At 35.2% G+C, this 17,382-nt stretch overlaps 1 protein-coding gene across 1 annotated transcript in view; it reads left to right on the top strand.

Annotated features, from left to right (window-relative positions):
• The window catches only part of LOC136767860 (contactin-associated protein-like 2), a 517,302-nt gene that overhangs the window by 100,474 nt on the left and 399,446 nt on the right, over window positions 1–17,382 (top strand). The window lies entirely within an intron of this gene.

Below are 17,382 nucleotides of genomic sequence, written 5' to 3' on the forward strand. Positions count from 1 at the left end.
CCAGTAAATAAAGTCTACGCAGATTACATGTTCACAGCATCTCACCAGATGATGGTAAATCCTTTTTCATTAGTTCTCCGAATCTGGACATTTTAATTTTATTTTCTGATTATCTATATGTGTTTATGTATTTACTTATGTGTGTATTACCATATCCAAAGTTATTGGTTTGGAGGTGAATGAAGAATAATGTTTTTAATTTTTGTATTTCACTTTTATAAGATCTGTGAGTTGTTCTGTTTTCAGGATATCGTGACCAGATCGTTTATTTCCAACTGGAAAATTAAGAAAATTAATTTCTTAAACCTTTGTGTCTTTGCTTCTCAGTACCCTAAGCAGTATCAGAGGTGGCACAATGGGGAGATAATACATTGATTTCCAGATCTATGAAGTCTCTTGGAAAAACAAAATTAGTTATTTATGCATGAGTTAATTATTTATTATTTGTGTTATTTACTTAGTTATTTATTTAGTATCTTGTATTATTTATTTAGTATCTTAGTTAAACAAAATAAGAAAATCTGTTCTCTGCATGATATTACATTGCTGATGCATGCAATTAAAGAATAACATGTATTTAGTAATTTACCTTTGGGTGGATTTTCAATGCCATATAGTTATTGTAACATCAGTTTATTTTATTTTTCCACTTTTTTTTCTTTCTTGATTTAGATGTAGAAATGGTTAGCGCTGCTGCCTCACAGCTCCTGGGACCGAGGTTTGATTCCTGTCTGCATGTTCCGACTGAGGCTGCATGGGTTTTTGCCAGGTGCACAGGTTTCCTCACACATCCCAAGGACATACAGCTTAGGTTGATTGACTGCTCTAAACTGCTCTGTGGTTGTGTGAGCGTATTGTGGTTGTGTGAGTGTAGTGTATACATGTGTGCGTGCTGTGCTGCAAAGCACTGGCATCCCATCTGGGGTGTACCCTGCCTTGAGCCCAGTGTCCATCACTCCAGCATAATGTGACCCTGTACTGGATCAAGATTTTACTGAAAATGGATGGATAGACTTAAAATAGAAAGAAACATGATCCCACCCTACCCTATCTGAAGACAAAAACACAATATTAGAGTGATGAAAATGATCAATACTGTTTTTCAGTAGGCACTAAATATATTTCCTCTTGTGTTGAAAGCAGTTTTCCTATTTATTTGTTTTAAAAGCAAAGCTTGACAATAAAGAGACAACATTGTTATAACAATTAAGTTGTTTTATCATGTAATTTAGATGCACTTCCAAATGAATTAGTTATTTCTATTCATTTTATCTTTTATTAGTTTGTTTTTCTAACTCGCTACATAATTTGGTGTATTGACACTGACATAATACTCAAATAAATATGAATCTAATGCCATGATTTTTTACATTTTACTGACATAATTTCTAAGCTTTCAGTGTTCATAATTATTCCCTGTTTTACAATTCTGAGAAGCATGCATATTGTATGGAACTGCTTTATTAGTAGTAGTAGTAGTAGTAGTAGTAGTAGTAGTAGTAGTAGTAGTAGTAGTAGTAGTAGTAGCTGTATTGCTATACATTTTTAAATATTCTCTAACAAACATAACAAGAAACAGTGATTTTCTTGTCTATGAAATATATTTTAACTATTGATGGGACTATACGAGTGTGTGTCTGTGTGTGAATTTTCATTTTGATGACTGAAGGGTAAGTCTCAGTAGGTTTTCAGGTAATGGCTGCAGGGGCTGTTCTGAGCCTCCGAAGGAACACATCCTTGCAAATTACTGACAAGATGATCAGACACAAGAAAGACATGCTGAATACATTTTTAAAATATGGCCTAAACCAATTTCTGAAATGCAGTTGAAAACCTAGACCACAGCTAGATGATGTAAATTAGTCCAATTATAAATGGGTGATTATACATGGATCATAAGTGTCATAGGAATTACATTTGCAAAATGATGTTTGTTACCCATTGTAATAACAATAATAATAATATTATTGCTGTCCACAAGGAGGCAGGGAGGCATATATATATATATAGCCTAGTAGCCAAAAAGTCGTAGCCAACCAGGGGTCATTTTTAGTAACAAAGGCTAAATCATGACTCTCACACTAACTGAATTCTTTCAATTTTTCTGGTACCTTAAGAGGTTTATTTAATGCTTCTGCTAAGTGCATTCGATGTATAGAAGCTGCTTACAATTTTTAATTTCCCTTCATTTACTACACAGCATGGCAGCTTGATTGACGGAGGCAGAATCTAACATTTGCATTTAAAATGTCAAAGGCATAATGACAAAGGTCTCATAGTAAGCAAGAGCCTTCTGTAATTCTTTCATCTTTCACTATTCAATAGAGGTATCACTGTATGCCACCCAATTGATAAAATGTCTGAGTTCCAAACAAATAAATGCTTTTGTAGCTTTGGGGGACTCAATTTAATTGCATGTTTCATTACAGTGAATATAATTTTTTGCCATTTGTCCAAGTTTATAGCCACTACATGAGTGTGTGCACTGTGCTGTGTTTAAAGGTTGAAAGTTACAGTTGAAAACTAAATTGAAAATTCTTTTAGTGTCATGTCATGAATGCTTTTTCTGAATTAAAACAGTATGCTGGATTTTTTGTAATCATTAAAATCACATTGGATTCAAAACAAATACACTCACCTAAAGGATTATTAGGAACACCTGTTCAATTTATCATTAATGCAATTATCTAACCAACCAATCACATGGCAGTTGCTTCAATGCATTTAGGGGTGTGGTCCTGGTCAAGACAATCTCCTGAACTCCAAACTGAATGTCTGAATGGGAAAGAAAGGTGATTTAAGCAATTTTGAGCGTGGCATGGTTGTTGGTGCCAGACGGGCCGGTCTGAGTATTTCACAATCTGCTCAGTTACTGGGATTTTCACGCACAACCATTTCTAGGGTTTACAAAGAATGGTGTGAAAAGGGAAAAACATCCAGTATGCGGCAGTCCTGTGGGCGAAAATGCCTTGTTGATGCTAGAGCTCAGAGGAGAATGGGCCGACTGATTCAAGCTGATAGAAGAGCAACTTTGACTGAAATAACCACTCATTACAACCGAGGTATGCAGCAAAGCATTTGTGAAGCCACAACACGTACAACTTTGAGGCGGATGGGCTACAACAGCAGAAGACCCCACCGGGTACCACTCATCTCCACTACAAATAGGAAAAAGAGGCTACAATTTGCACAAGCTCACCAAACTTGGACAGTTGAAGACTGGAAAAATGTTGCCTGGTCTGATGAGTCTCGATTTCTGTTGAGACATTCAGATGGTAGAGTCAGAATTTGGCGTAAACAGAATGAGAACATGGATCCATCATGCCTTGTTACCACTGTGCAGGCTGGTGGTGGTGGTGTAATGGTGTGGGGGGTGTTTTCTTGGCACACTTTAGGCCCCTTAGTGCCAATTGGGCATCGTTTAAATGCCACGGCCTACCTGAGCATTGTTTCTGACCATGTCCATCCCTTTATGACCACCATGTACCCATCCTCTGATGGCTACTTCCAGCAGGATAATGCACCATGTCACAAAGGTCGAATCATTTCAAATTTGTTTATTGAACATGACAATGAGTTCACTGTACTAAACTGGCACCCACAGTCACCAGATCTCAACCCAATAGAGCATCTTTGGGATGTGGTGGAACGGGAGCTTCGTGCCCTGGATGTGCATCCTACAAAACTCCATCAACTGCAAGATGCTATCCTATCAATATGGGCCAACATTTCTAAAGAATGCTTTCAGCACCTTGTTGAATCAATGCCACGTAGAATTAAGGCAGTTCTGAAGGCGAAAGGGGGTCAAACACAGTATTAGTATGGTGTTCCTAATAATCCTTTAGGTGAGTGTACATCAGTATTATACAGTATATAATTGTCTAAAACTAAAAGTTTGGGTCAAAACTAGATATATGTTTTTGGTATATTTATATATACATATATGCATATACCTATGTTATACAAATGGTGCGATAAATGTCCATCCTGAAGCATGAGGTGCAATATTCACTGGTTTGTTAGATGTGTGAGCATTACAGTTATTTCCTGTGGTACCTTGAATGCTGACAAATTTGTTCATTTAGCAATCTCTGTGGGGCATCCTGATTGCCTCAAGTAATCATATAAAGATAATGCTAATGCTATTCTGAATGTGCAGGTTTCATCAGTTTGGAGGCAGGATTGCTTTGCAGGTAGTTATGCCCTGCGGCTTTTCCAGCAAATGAGATTTGCTGACTTGATAGTTGGGAAGTCAAACTACCCTTACAGGTTCACACAAGCTTGGATGAAGGTAATTACATGAGCAAAGCAGCACTGTCCAGAGAGCAGTAACCACATGAATTGATAGCGAAATGCATGCTGTAAAGATTTAATTTTATTAAAATATTTAAATATGTAATAAGATGCTGAGAGATGTGTAAATACAGTATTAAACCTGTTCCTTTATGAACATTAAATGCACACTAAGCAGGATAGTCCTCCTGCTCCATATCAGGTTCATGCTTAATATATCAAAGTATAGTTATAAAGCAGTGCTTACATAATGACTACAACCCGTAGCTGAAAAACGTAATTAAAATACTACTATAGTCTGCAGTTGTCCTGTTGGAGTCTCATGAGTAAATACAGGTAATTTCTGCATTTAAAATAGGGTACATTAGATAAACATACCGTATATCTTTGCATACAATGAAAGAAATGTATTGTAAATTTGACCAACTAGAAGATAGGGGGTCACATTATTTTTTTGTCAACAAAATTTTTTTTTTTTCCTGTTTATGTAGAAATCAACAACAGTTTATCAAGGTCTAAACTTAATAATCATACAAAAATGTGAAATAATAGGCTTATGGGTTGAAGTTTGAATGAGTGATGCTAAAATACGATAGTATAAGCAAAGGTTATCGTCACATTATACGTGGACATTAGGATTTTGTGTATATTTTACGCCAAAATTATGGAGATTGCGTTATAAGGCAAATATATGGTATACAAAATACTGTAAAGATAAGTTCAAGGTTGATAGGTCTTACCCACATTAATGGAAAACTAAGATAAAAGGTGACTATAAAAACATTACAGTGATCTTTAAACGTTAAGAGTCCAAATCACATATTCTGTTTGTCAAAACCTCTCTAACACCATAATATCAATATAACAAAATACAGTACAGCCTTGATCTAATGTCTTGATGAATACACAATTCAAACTCTGCGTTCCTTAAGCTGTAATGTCCCTTCAGAAATAAGTGATAATGCATGAGGGGCCGTTCAATTAAAAAATAACATTACATGTATTATGTACCGAACTGAGTATATCATATATCAGAACATGTAAATCATATACCAAAGTGGATATATCCTATAGCAGAAAATATAAATCATATACCAAAATCATATATATCCACTTTGGTATGAAATTTATATTTTTGTGCAATATGATATATTCATTTTGGTATATGATTTATATATGTTTGCTATATGATATATACACTTTGGTACCTAATACATATTTTCTGCTATATGATATATCAGAAGATTGTTGTTGTTTACAGTGTATAGTGTATAGTGTATTGTGTACGGTAAATTAATTTCAGCTAGCCAGCTGTTAGGCAGGATGGAAAGACTTGGGGACATATTCACATTCCATTTCTCCCAAATTAATTCAGACCTGGAGGATTTTGTGAGTCAACATCAATATTTTAAAAGCAGATCTTTGCAGACATAGAAAACCAATGAATTGTCTCAGGCATCAGGAAGGTCACAATTCTTTCAGCCAAGTTACTGCATTCTGTAGAACTTCTGAAGAGACCAGAAACAAAGGAGAACCAGTAATCTGCTGCCGATAAGATGCACGCCATCACAAAGGTTTCAAGACTAAATGAAGCGTAAGCCTCAGAATATCATCAGTTTTTATGTAATCTAGAACACAATTACAGTTGCATTCCGTGCCCTTGAAAAACGTGCCAGTAACAGTTAATTTAGCAAACTAAAAACCATCAGTATACAATATTATGAAACCCACCCCTATCAGGTGACAGCTTGCATTTTTAAGTGATTTCTTTTGGTCATATTTTTGGACTGTGGTAAAACATGTGCTTATTTAACAATTTGGTTATGACTTGAATGTGTGACTGTCATCCTGATAGAAGGTCCTACTGCAATAAAGCTTGCTATGTATGTTGGCTAAAGCATCCTATTACATTATGGAATCCATCCATCCCTCAATTCCAACAAGGGCACCAGGAGTGGAGAATCTAGAACAAAAACAGAACGTTAGGTTCATTTTTAGTTTTTTTCTTCTTTACACTTTGATTTATATATTCAACCATACTGAGTTTGCACCTGCATTGATCTCCTATATCAAAATTTAGCAACACTTTGTATTTTTTAAAATAGTTATACAGTGCCAGTGTGTGTGTGCATGTGCATGTGTGTGTGTGTGTGTGTGTGTGTGTGTGTGTAAGAGGGCTCATTGTGTACATGAGTCATTTAAGGTCATGTCATTTTCCTAGACTTACCACAAGTGCTCTGCCCCAGGAACCTGGACTTTTGACATAGTAGGTTTGTCACCTGCTTGTGCAGTGCAGATTGGGTGCTCCTGTGATCCTGAGACATCTGTTTGAAATTGGACCTAATGTGTTTAGTGGACATTGTAAAGTTGATTTTCTATTAAGTAAAGCAGGTGAGATTTGATAGACAGGAATCATCTTGTTGTTTGAAATCTACACAGAGATGTAATGTATGATTTCATTATATATATATATATATATATATATATATATATATATATATATATATATATTATGGAGCTTAGCTAGAAAGAGGGTAATGGTGAACACAAAACAGGTTTCCAAAATGCATCCGTCAACATTAACATGGATATCAGTATAATTGGGCACATGAGGAGATCTTCATTTTCCATTCCCTCATTCAACATTTAAATATTTCTCTGCATGGATAACAAGTATTCGTTACTTTATATTTTATATTTTCATACATGTTTACATTTCAGCATTATTGAAGTAGGAATCAATTAACACTCATATATTCTAGAATACGCATGTTATAAAGTGACTTGCCACATATCTAGAACATGAAACAGTTCATATAGTGGTGACTTCAATGTTGTTTGGAATAGACATGTACCCTAAAGCTGATTCATAGAGTTTCCATTAGGAGAGTTAAGAGTCAGCTCCCACTTGGGCACATAGTTCTGATGAAGTGTCCTATCCTCTCTTTACATAAATTGACAAAGGGTCCTGTAAAAGTGGACAGATTGAGCATATGACATCTTATGAGCAATGAAAGCTTTCAAATCACATATACAGTGTCATATATATTTTATGGCACAGAAGGTGCACAGTTTATACTCCAAACATAACTCTGGAGTTTATTGGACATCTGCTTTGAATTGGGAGCAGTACACCGGGAGGTACGTCATTTACCGTGGGGTGATTTATTTTACCAGCACCCTGCAAATTGATAATACCCCTTGGTCCCTTGGATAGCTTCACTGTTCTGCCTCTTGTGGCAGAAATCCTGTGTTTGGTTGCCAGGTATTTGCTGTTTGCCCAGATGCTGAACTGAAATTTTTAAGACAATACTCATGTTGGAGTATTTAAACAGTGCTTTGATTCCTGCCATGTCTGTTGTATAAATAACAGCATTTTGGCATGTGTGCTTCTTACTGGCCTTACACGATGTTCAGAAACAAGATACCAGATACTGCTGTGTTTGTGTGTCTTAATAGTCTTAAGATCTATTATTCACAATTGAGAAGCATCATATACTTGGAATATTTTATTAATTCTAATTGTAAAGCTTATACTTTGTATATATAATGACATAAATACTCAGTGACAGTAAGTATGATAGGAAAATCAATGAAGTCTGATGTGTTTTGTTGGGAGCTGATATAATGTGTTGCATAATTACTTAGCTGCTTAATGAATTTTTTCTCAGTGTGGGAATTATCTCTTCAGCAGACAGTTACTCAAGATAATGGTTCTCTTCCATACACTCCTTATCAGAAGAACACAAGGGACCCATCTTTTTAAAATATCTGCATATTGTTTGCCCTGTCTTCCAGCTTAAACTTTTATTTGTAATATAAAAATGGTTTAAATGTACAGCTGACATTATGTTTGTGCATTAATTTCAGACACACACACACACATATACTGCATATAGAATAGGATTACTCTTATCATTTACATTAAATCAGACTCAGTATATTAATTCTATGGACTCAGTTTTGTTTCTAAATTCAGCAGCTATTATGCCTAGAATTTACCAGATGTTCTTAATGGGCTGAGATCAGTGCTATTCCCACAGCAGGGAAGGATACAGGTACCAGCCTGTGAGATTACTATGGCTTGGGACTTTTTAACCCAAATGTTTATCATTTAACCACTTGACTCTGTTGTAGAGAGAAAATATTTCAATTTGCAATGTTCTTCCAAAACCTGGATATAGTCCTAGGCTATTATAGTGCTAGAATTAAGGTTAAAGCTGCTGGAAAGGCAACCTCAAAGCACCTGGCCCTGTGGAAATGTAATAGTACTCATTTTGCAAAATGGATGGAACTGTGTAGAGAAAACTGTAGCCTCAGCCACACAGAATAAGTTTAGGCTCCTCTAAATACATCGGCCATGCTCCCTTTAATACTTTGTATATCTCCTTTTGGTTTCCAGTGCAGCCCGCAAATGTCTTGGATGTGAAGTATGCCTCTATCAATAAAGAGCTTTACATTTGCAAGGTGAAGGCTAGTAAAGTGTGGAGCTGAAATGTCTCCTAGGTGGGACTGAAAACTGAAGAAAGTTTGAAATGATAAGAAACTTTGACTTTGTTTTCATTCTTCCTTCTGTTGTTATTTTGTTCAATATCAATATTCTCTGCATATTACATTTTAATCCCTAATTCTAAGGATTTATGTTTACAATATATTTCATTTGTTTTATTGAATTATCAATGTCCTATGTTGTAGGCTTGATATGACTGTCTTGTACTCTGTAACCTCTAAGTAAACATATTTTGGAAAGATTTTTCAAAGGCAATTTACCAAACAAACTGAAACATATCATAAGCTACTCAGTGCACCTCTACATTTCAACTATATGATTACCCCATCCCAGATAAGTATTCAATTCTATAAAATAGTAAATACAGAATCTCATGGAGCGTATACAATGTGGCATCCAACAGATACATAATGGTGTAACAGAAAATACATCCTGCCATTTTAATATCCACCAACGTATTCATATGTATACTTTGTGCAGTCCCTGTTTTGAAACAGTTAAACAGAAACCTAATAAAAAAGTATTGAATAAACTGTATAAAGAAAAGAAATAACAATGCCAAGAGTTTTTCAAAAAGCTTTGCATTTTTCATTTTTCCAGGAAACATTCAAGGGTATTTCCTGTCTGAGTTTTTGATGTATGTTGCTCCCTAAGCATCCAGCGTCGTACACATATCTAGCAGGCCTTAATTTGACATTTTTCAGGCTTGTACAGAATCTCCAGCAAATATATGTAAGACCTGCATTGATTTGTTCCAAAGAATAAGGCAACACTTTTATTCAGGTTTACTTATTAATTAAATAATTTCTATGTTTTCGCAACCTGTCCTCTGTGGAGGCAAAATACTTCAATTCATCAATAGGTACATGGGAGGGCTATCAGAATTCAGTGTGTGTAAAGGTCAAGTGAAACTGCCTGTAAGGTTCGTATTGTAGTGCATTCTAATGTGCACCATCCAAATTAAAAATACCGCTAGATAAAGTAGGAAGGTATCCAGCTGCATGCAGAATGCTGTGTGAAAGAGGAGCATAGAGGAATATAAGTTACTGTAGGAAAAAGCATGGCCTTAGATTTATTTTAATTACAAGCAACAAATGGATTACCTTATAAGTTACTGTAAAGTAAAATGTTGAACATAATTAACATTGTGCAGAAAAACTAAATCACATCACAGTTACATCCTGTAATTTTAACATTAACAATTATTGATTGGTGGTATTTTAAACATAATTACATCTGTACTATCAATATGTTTTGTTACTGTCATTGTGCAGTTAACATACAACATTTTTGCTTATATTATGATTGACTGACGATTGATTGACAATTGATATTTAAGATGTTTTAGAGTTTAAACGCATTTGTAGCTTGAAAAAATATAATGCAACAAAATAACATCAATCTTAATTGCAAATTGATAATAACAACAAACTACAGACATGAAGAGGGGATTGGTGAGTGTCTGGGTGCAAGTATTTTACTCATACAAGTAAGATGATTTAAAATAAAAAAGTAAATTGAAGGCACTTATATATGTAACTATATAAAAAGTGCACATTCAGGGCAAAATATGGTTTATTATCTATTATAGTAATGAGTCGTTAGACACCCTAGGAAGTAACTACAATCATAATTACCACATAATAAAATTAAATCCCTAAAGGCTTCAACTTAGGGAGAAGTTTTACTAGTGTAGCTTCTAGATGTATATATATATACGTATATATATATATATATATATATATATACGTATATATATATACATATATATACGTATATATATATATATATATATATATATATATATATGTTTTTTTTTTGTTTGTTTTTTTCCATTTACCACAAATTACACTAATTACAATGCATGTTATCTGAAGTGTAACTGTCAGCCAATTGTTTTCTGTCTTCAGCTGTTTTCTAAAAATAAACAAAGTGACAGTTTAAGCACATGTCATTAGTTTAATTCTGTATTAACATTATCAAAGAGTGGTCTTCAAAATAATTAAATAACTAAAAGGATAACTGTTGTTGCTGAGCAGTCTATCGGTCATGAAACTGAAATAATATGTCTACGGCAAAAGAACGTTTAAAAGCCTGAGGGTGTAGTGTGAGAGGGTTCAGCCATCTAAGAATTACAGCCTGTAATAAATAGGCTTTCTGTTGAACGCATGTGCCACTTGGGGCACAGTATACAAAAATCAGCTAATTAGTAGTGTAAGAAGGAACTGTCTCAACAGCCCATTTAGCAAATAGACTACTTTATTTTTTACCATAAGAAATCGTCTTAATGAATAATATTATGGTAAATTGGAGAGAGAGAAATTGGAAAGGTAGTTAATCAAGACAATCTTCTACTTTTATTTTTAGGTTATATAGGCTATACATAACATATACAAATGACAAATTGTTGCTCTGGTCATTTTGGTATGTAGGGAATTCCACTTTCACCCTATTTTATCTCTAGTTTAAAAGAATAACAATATAATCAGAGTAGTCAGAACACATCTACCTGAGTTTGATCTCATCTCGCAAAGATCCCAGACAAGAAAATGTGGAATGACTGATGCTAATTACAAATGAGAGGAAGCAATTTGGCACATCCTGTATGTTTGGTATCTAGTGGCTCCTTGATTCCAGAACCTCATCAAGCGCCATGTTTAAAGGGGTCTGGCAGCCCAGTAGCACAACATCATCAGTTTGTGTCCCAAACACCCATATATCTGTGTAAAATATGATTTGCATATTCAGTGGCATTAACACACTTGCACTTCTAGCAGGTTAAATCAACCAACTCTTGAATCAGTTACTCAAAACCATCTCCATTTTCAAAGCTACTGACACAATCAATTCAAAAACTCTAGCAAAAATCCAGAGCATCTCTGGATTTTTTAAAAGGACCATGAAAATGTCTGGAAAACTACAGAATATAACCACATCATTATGTTTTGACATTTTTTATGGAAGCACAAATCATTATAATGTTAAATTAATGAGTAGTTTCAGAGAGCTTTCACAGGGCTGTCAAAAGTGATGTGAAAACTAAAATAGACAGTATAAGGAGGTTCTTATGGCTGAAGCAAAGTATAATTAATGTATGGTTTGCCTTGGCCTATAATCCATACAATGCATATTTCTGCAGCAATATTTTTCTGGTTGCCTGTCAACATATGATCCCTGTATGTGAGCTATTGGGCATGTTTATCAAAGCTGGAGTATAATTTGATAAGGCAATCATCTAAAAGAGAAGTAATGGCTCCATCATTCTTAAGGTTGTCTTTAAACTTGAGTTTCTGAACTTCAGAGATTTTTGAATTGATACAATTCAGAAGTATTTCCTTTGCAGTCTTGGTGTAGTCCTCATAAAAGTCATGTGTATTCAGTTTATTTTAAGACAAAGAAAAAAAGCATTGTATCAGTTTTTTACATTTAAATTTCAAAGTATTTAACCAGACCTGTGTACACCAGAAGAATAAATCTCCACATTAATTGTGAACACTGATCATTTGACTTTGATTTGATTTTGTGTAATGCCTTGAGGTCATATCAGACTAAATGTACTTTTTAAATCTGTACTGTACTGTATCTGCTTTACCTCTTGCACTGTAGTCTAGCAGTTGGCAAGGGGCTTACACAGCAATTGTTGTATTGGTGAGGTGAGCCAGGTCAATGTAATTGTATTGCTCCTGGCTAACACCAAGGGTGATGTGGATCTTTCCCTGAATTACAGTACTACAAAATCGATGTGGCACGGATACAAACTTCCAAATTCTGAGACACTTTACACAATCGTCTCCCCTTGAAATTGCCATTAGAAGAACACGAGTAAGCTTGAAGGTGTGATAAAACATCTTATTATATTGTATATCAGGCTCTGGTTTACAGTCCATCTCACTTACGTACCTGAAGTAATGATTAGGATACAAAGTAATTTGACCTGTATATTCTAGGTCTTTATCAGTAGTTAACTGAAAGATACTTATGAAACCTGCAGAAACACAAACCTGGAGGTCTGGACTTGCCTTCCCTGGTTGTATGTGATCAGTTTACCCTGACCCCTCAACGATAGACATACTGGTACTGTACAGGTACTGGCACCACTGCTCTTTAATGTTTACACAAGCTGCATGCCACCTACAGAGATGTGCAATATTGCATATGATGCCGATGATCTTTCCCTGGCAACCCAAGCAGCCACCTGTGATGAAAAGTCTCCCTTGAACAAGGACCTCAATATCATGGCTGGGTACTTTCAGAAATGTAGTCTCCAGCCAAACCGACAGTAAAGACACCACCTTTCCTGATACAAACGCACTCTGACTTGTCCTGGAGTGAAGCCGGACTGCCATGACCACCTAAGGAAATTAGACCCCAAGACAAACATAAGAGTTTGCGAGCTTCAGAAATTGGACAGTATAAGTTGGGGAGCATCTACATTAAAGACGTCAGCCATTTCCCTTGTGTACCCCACAATTGGATACATTGCGCCATTAAGGACCAGAAGCAGCTGCACTCATCTGGTTGTTGTCCAACTGAACACTGATATGTGGTTCATTACTGGAGCCCCTAACGTTCACCCCAACACCCAGTCTATCCATGTTGGCACACATCACTCCCCAGCAATCCTCTGCGATGCTTCAACCCTCCATGAAGCCAGTGAATCCAGGAAGTAGAAAACCTCCCCATTCACCAGGACCTCACCACTGTTCAATTTGTATTTGCAGTGGCAAAATTCACTCCAAAATTGGATCCACATGACCAGTTGTGTAAATTGATAGCTGTTGCTCTACTACCAGCAATATGAAAGAAGACCTTCTTTTATTCTGCATACATCTAAACATTTTAAATCTTGCATTAATAACAAATTATATATTAGCTGCAGCAGAATCAGTTGTTTTCTGGAATCAATTTAGTATTTTTCCAAAATTATAAATGTTTTCCTTCATTTTTTCCCCACATCATTGATTTCTGTATTACGAAAGATGAAAATGACAAGAGTAGAGCTTTGAGTGAAGTAATTAATTCATAAATAAATAAACAAAAAAACATTAGTTCAGGTAGGTGCTGATTGCATTGTCATGAGTGTCTCTGACTGGGGATTTCTGTCACTGGAGACTTTCAATCAATCCTGTCAGAGCAGCAGAAAATGCTAATAAAGCAACCAGATGGTAACGGGAATATGAGAAGTCATTAAGCACTGAAACACACAATTTCTATAATTGATCAATTTATGTGCCTGCTTTATAGCATGTGATAGCAATGTGTGTTTATCTAAATGTAGAGGTGCATATTTTGTAATCTTCTTGTATGGGGGGTGGGGGGGATTGAAATGCTGAGTCTAGCTGCTCTAAGTAAGAAATAATATTATGCAATTTCATCAATTCACATTAGGATTATATATTTGAATAAATTATACAATAATGATATTTAAGACACTATCTGCAAAATGTAGGTGTAGTGTATAACAAGCTAATGTACATATTAAATATTAAAATAAAAATGTGGAATTGTACTTGAGATGGACTTATACTGGTACAATATATTAACCATAATTCATTTTTCTGTGGCCTGGGTGACACATGGGCATAAAAAATACATCGTACCACCCTGTGATGCATTTATCAGAGCAGAGTAAATGTGAAATTGGAGCCACCAAGTTCCACTCAGCTCATTAGGCAATGTTTAAATCACTCCTCTTCTTTCCCTTCTGCATGCAGCACTGGTTATAATTATAGACATCTTCATGGTATCATTTCAAAGAGTAAATGTTAATCTTGCATGGTTTAGGTAGAAATTAGCCTGATAATCATCCCACATGAATTCAATTTACACATGCATGTCAAGAATGTAAAAACCACCACAGTTGGTACAACTGCATTTTATAGCATGAATCCATTTATAATATAATGGATTTAAGATCACACCAGTGTTGTAAAACTGGCACCACAAACTTAATTAAATCTGTGCAATTGTATGTTCTATTGTGAAGCTTTACATTTTGCCAAGGCGTTTTCCAAGAGAAGAATACTGTTTGGTAAATGTTTGGAACAGTATACCTGTACTCACATGCATGAGGGGCTCATATATAATCAAGCTATGAGTCATGTTCTTTAAAGCTTAATCTAATTTATTTTACATATATATATGTATATATATAAAATGATATGAATTCCCTATCTGAAAAAGTATAACATTTAATCATAAAAATACAGTTTCAGGGTCAAAAAAGAAGTGTGTGAGTGTGGTTAGTAAGTCTCTCAAGGTTTTTCACTTTTTTTTTGCCCATGGCTTGCAAAGACACAAGGTGGAAGTTATGGTCCAAGAACTTTACAAATTGCATCTGTACATTTCAGTTAATGTTTCAGACTTTGGTTATCAGTACAGTGGAAACTAAACTGGTAAAAGTTTTACAATGCTGGTAACATTCTAGGGTAATGCAGTTATGGTTTAAACCTTAAACTGAACAAACACAAAGAAACACAGTGAACAAACTGAGTGCATCCAGGCGGTAGAAAGCCAAGATGGAGTAGGGTATGTGAATATGTTAAACCAGGAAAACAATACATGAGATAGTCCTCTTGATTCTGGTATTCCTCCAATTAAGTGATGCATCATTTGAGGAAAAGTGTGTTTTCTTGAAGTACTGTTGATTAGTCTAACGCTTGTCCTAGCCTGAAAATGACAGTTTCTGCAGATGTATTCTGCTATAGTTAAAGCATTGTTTGTCAATGTATGTTTTAATGGTGAATAATATATACACCCGGTTGCAACCTGTAAGGTTTGCATGACAAGTCCTCAAAGTGCTTCATCAGTGCAGTTGTTTATTCTTTATTTTTCCACTTTCCTTTTTTTTCTTCTGTGCTCGAGAACTTAAGTCTAATTTATTTTCATTGCTCTCCTGCTGTTCTAAAAAGCTGCTTTATATGCCTGTGCTTTTCTTTCCCTAGAGCTGTCAAAACAAGCATCTTTCAATCCCTGGTATATAACAGAGAAACGTATGAATGGGGGGCACAATGTCTCAGAAAACAACATTAAAATAAGAGCGCTCCATTTTTTATTTATTTTTTGCTTGTAAGTCTGTGCTGAAGAACATAACATAACGTCATAATTTTGACATTTCAGCAAGGGTTTAGAGAATGGCTAGTTAATGTTTACCTTACTGGTTAAGAGAGTACAGTGTCACTGGGTAAAACCTGAACCAGCTTCCATTATGAAAGCTATTTGAATCAGGAAACCAGTAATTAAAAATACAATTTGAATACTATTTAATATGCAAACATAGTATCAGTCTTATATATTTATTGGTAAAGTATACCAAAGTAAAGTATTGGTTTGACAACTGATCATCTCTAAACTCAGTGAAACAAAGGGAATGTTTTTGACTATCTTTTTTCATCATAAATTGTCACGTACTGAATGCATTCTGTCGCACTCGTCTAGTAGCGTTTTGCCGTTTCTTTTTAGTCTATCATTGCTAATCATCTCTCTCACTGTATTCATTCCCATTTCACTCTACAATTTGCTGTCAATCTCATGATGTAACTTTCCAACTGAAATATGGTTATTGTTCTTCCTTTAGATTAAGTAATATTGGATTAGTCGGGCAATGTGTTGACACAATAAACTGCTTCTTGAGGACATTGCATTATACTGCAAAATGTAATAATATGGTGCCCCTACTATATCTTCCATTTGTGTAAAAGTAAAACAAGCCAAATCGTATTGTTACTGTCCATGTTTTACTGTAGGCGCTGTGCAATGTTTTGAACAGCTCTCATGTATTTTTCTTCTCACATACTCCTTCCTCTTAGAGCTGGAAAATTTCCACAGTCCTGTTTTCCTGTGCTCTTTTGAACAGTCGGTATGATTCAGTACCCTCTCTTGAAGTTTATGACATTTGCCTCAACTCTCCCAATCATAGCACCTTTCCGAAGATGGGTTTTTACTGTTTCCTTAAATATGAGCTACGAGACACGAAATTGAAATCAACAGCAAGCGGAGTGAATGTACGAGAATTACTACCTTTGTTTTTGTTGAATGACCAGCCTGCCTCATATTTAAGTAGCTTTCCTCATTCTTCTTCAGCATCTTCTGTCTACAAAGCTATACCATTTAACTACTGTGGCCTGCACTCCTTAATGTGAGCATGACATTTCCTGCAGTTTATCCTTCCTTTTAAAGACTATTAAATATTACTATTTATAGTCTGTTTTTACTTTGAGTTATGACTCCTCACTTATTGAACAATCATGTTTAAGCCTTACAACATTTTAGTGGTAATGTGAAGGTATAAGTTGTTTTGCTGGTGCACAATCCAGAAATGAATCGTTTGTGTTAATTCACTTTCTATGTTATTGTTTTTTGCAGGTTGTTCTTGTAAATGTAATTTTCTATTTCAAGAGAACTCAGTAAATTAAGCTACTTCATTAAATGGTAGTTATTTCACCTTATATGACTGTATCAGTGTAAGTGCTTTCTGTCCAACTTTTCCATCAAGCATTTCAAAGAACATTAGAGGGATTTCACCTAAAACAAACAAGATTAAAGCCAGAGATTAAAGACTGAAGTCTAGTTCAGTGTTG

The sequence above is a fragment of the Amia ocellicauda genome, chromosome 2 (assembly GCF_036373705.1).
Source record: "Amia ocellicauda isolate fAmiCal2 chromosome 2, fAmiCal2.hap1, whole genome shotgun sequence".
NCBI classification, from domain to species: domain Eukaryota; kingdom Metazoa; phylum Chordata; class Actinopteri; order Amiiformes; family Amiidae; genus Amia; species Amia ocellicauda.